Genomic DNA, 3,869 nt, shown 5'->3' on the forward strand with positions numbered 1-3,869 from the left:
ATAATACCCCCATAGCTGCCCCATACAGTATAATACCCCATAGCTGCACCATACAGTATAATACCCCCATAGCTGCCCCATACAATATAATACCCCCATAGCTGCCCCATACAGTATAATACCCCATAGCTGCACCATACAGTATAATACCCCCATAGCTGCACAATACAGTATAATACCCCCATAGCTGCCCCATACAGTATAATACCCCATAGCTGCACCATACAGTATAATGCCCCCATAGCTGCCCCATACAGTATAATACCCCCATAGCTGCCCCATACAGTATAATACCCCCATAGCTGCCCATACAGTATAATACCCCCATAGCTGCCCCATACAGTATAATACCCCCATAGCTGCCCCATACAGTATAATACCCCCATAGCTGCACCATACAGTATAATACCCCCATAGCTGCCCCATACAGTATAATACCCCCATATCTGCCCCATACAGTATCATGCCCCCATAGCTGCCCCATACAGTATAATACCCCCATAGCTGCCCCATACAGTATAATACCCCATAGCTGCACCATACAGTATAATACCCCCATAGCTGCCCCATACAGTATAATACCCCCATAGCTGCCCCATACAGTATAATACCCCATAGCTGCACCATACAGTATAATACCCCCATAGCTGCTCCATACAGTATAATACCCCCATAGCTGCCCCATACAGTATAATACCCCCATAGCTGCCCCATACAGTATAATACCCCCATATCTGCTCCATACAGTATAATACCCCATAGCTGCTCCATACAGTATAATACCCCATAGCTGCACCATACAGTATAATACCCCCATAGCTGCCCCATACAGTATAATACCCCCATAGCTGCCCCATACAGTATAATACCCCATAGCTGCCCCATACAGTATAATACCCCCATAGCTGCTCCATACAGTATAATACCCCCATAGCTGCTCCATACAGTATAATACCCCCATAGCTGCCCCATACAGTATAATACCCCCATAGCTGCTCCATACACTATAATACCCCCATAGCTGCCCCATACAGTATAATGCCCCATAGCTGCTCCATACAGTATAATGCCCCCATAGCTGCCCCATACAGTATAATACCCCCATAGCTGCCCCATACAGTATAATACCCCCATAGCTGCCCCATACAGTATAATACCCCCATAGCTGCTCCATACAGTATAATGCCCCCATAGCTGCTCCATACAGTATAATACCCCCATAGCTGCTCCATACAGTATAATGCCCCCATATCTGCCCCATACAGTATAATACCCCCATAGCTGCTCCATACAGTATAATACCCCATAGCTGCTCCATACAGTATAATACCCCCATAGCTGCCCCATACACTATAATACCCCCATAGCTGCCCCATACAGTATAATACCCCCATAGCTGCTCCATACAGTATAATGCCCCCATAGCTGCTCCATACAGTATAATACCCCCATAGCTGCTCCATACAGTATAATACCACCATAGCTGCCCCATACAGTATAATACCCCATAGCTGCTCCATACAGTATAATACCCCCATAGCTGCCCCATACAGTATAATGCCCCCATAGCTGCCCCATACAGTATAATACCCCCATAGCTGCACCATACAGTATAATACCCCCATAGCTGCCCCATACAGTATAATACCCCATAGCTGCCCCATTCAGTATAATACCCCATAGCTGCCCCATACAGTATAATACCCCCATAGCTGCACCATACAGTATAATACCCCCATAGCTGCTCCATACAGTATAATGCCCCCATATCTGCCCCATACAGTATAATACCCCCATAGCTGCACCATACAGTATAATACCACCATAGCTGCCCCATACAGTATAATACCCCCATAGCTGCCCCAAACCGTATAATACCCCCATAGCTGCCCCATACAGTATAATACCCCCATAGCTGCCCCATACAGTATAATACCCCCATAGCTGCCCATACAGTATAATACCCTCATAGCTGCCCCATACAGTATAATACCCCCATAGCTGCCCCATACAGTATAATACCCCCATAGCTGCTCCATACAGTATAATGCCCCCATAGCTGCTCCATACAGTATAATACCCCCATAGCTGCCCCATACAGTATAATACCCCCATAGCTGCCCCAAACCGTATAATACCCCCATAGCTGCTCCATACAGTATAATACCCCCATAGCTGCCCCATACAGTATAATACCCCCATAGCTGCCCCAAACCGTATAATACCCCCATAGCTGCCCCATACAGTATAATACCCCCATAGCTGCCCCAAACCGTATAATACCCCCATAGCTGCCCCATACAGTATAATACCCCCATAGCTGCCCCAAACCGTATAATACCCCCATAGCTGCCCCATACAGTATAATGCCCCCATAGCTGCCCCATACAGTATAATGCCCCCATAGCTGACCCATACAGTATAATGCCCCCATAGCTGCCCCAAACAGTATAATGCCCCCATAGCTGCCCCATACAGTATAATACCCCATAGCTGCCCCATACAGTATAATACCCCCATAGCTGCCCCATACAGTATAATACCCCCATAGCTGCCCCAAACTGTATCATGCCCCCATAGCTGCCCCAAACCGTATAATACCCCCATAGCTGCTCCATACAGTATAATACCCCCATAGCTGCCCCAAACCGTATAATACCCCCATAGCTGCCCCATACAGTATAATACCCCCATAGCTGCCCCAAACCGTATAATACCCCCATAGCTGCCCCATACAGTATAATACCCCCATAGCTGCCCCAAACTGTATCATGCCCCCATAGCTGCCCCAAACCGTATAATACCCCCATAGCTGCCCCATACAGTATAATGCCCCCATAGCTGCCCCATACAGTATAATGCCCCCATAGCTGCCCCATACAGTATAATGCCCCCATAGCTGCCCCATACAGTATAATACCCCCATATCTGCCCCAAACCGTATAATGCCCCCATAGCTGCCCATACAGTATAATACCCCCATATCTGCCCCATACAGTATAATGCCCCCATAGCTGTCCATACAGTATAATACCCCCATAGCTGCTCCATACAGTATAATACCCCCATAGCTGCCCCATACAGTATAATACCCCCATAGCTGCCCCATACAGTATAATACCCCCATAGCTGCCCCATACAGTATAATGCCCCCATAGCTTCCCCATACAGTATAATACCCCCATAGCTGCTCCATACAGTATAATGCCCCCATAGCTGCCCCATACAGTATAATACCCCCATAGCTGCCCCATACAGTATAATACCCCCATAGCTGCCCCATACAGTATAATGCCCCCATAGCTGCTCCATACAGTATAATGCCCCCATAGCTGCCCCATACAGTATAATGCCCCCATAGCTGCCCCATACAGTATAATACCCCCATATCTGCCCATACAGTATAATACCCCCATAGCTGCCCCATATAGTATAATACCCCCATAGCTGCCCCATACAGTATAATGCCCCCATAGCTGCCCCATACAGTATAATGCCCCCATAGCTGCTCCATACAGTATAATGCCCCCATAGCTGCTCCATACAGTATAATACCCCCATAGCTGCCCCATACAGTATAATACCCCCATAGCTGCCCCATACAGTATAATGCCCCCATAGCTGCCCCATACAGTACAATACCCCTATAGCTGCCCCATACAGTATAATGCCCCCATATCTGCCCCATACAGTATAATACCCCATAGCTGCCCCATACAGTATAATGCCCCCATAGCTGCCCCATACAGTATAATACCCCAATAGCTGCCCCATACAGTATAATACCCCCATAGCTGCTCCATACAGTATAATACCCCGTAGCTGCCCCAAACCGTATAATGCCCCCATAGCTGCCCCATACAGTATAA

This window comes from Rhinoderma darwinii, unplaced genomic scaffold (assembly GCF_050947455.1).
Source record: "Rhinoderma darwinii isolate aRhiDar2 unplaced genomic scaffold, aRhiDar2.hap1 Scaffold_1025, whole genome shotgun sequence".
NCBI classification, from domain to species: domain Eukaryota; kingdom Metazoa; phylum Chordata; class Amphibia; order Anura; family Rhinodermatidae; genus Rhinoderma; species Rhinoderma darwinii.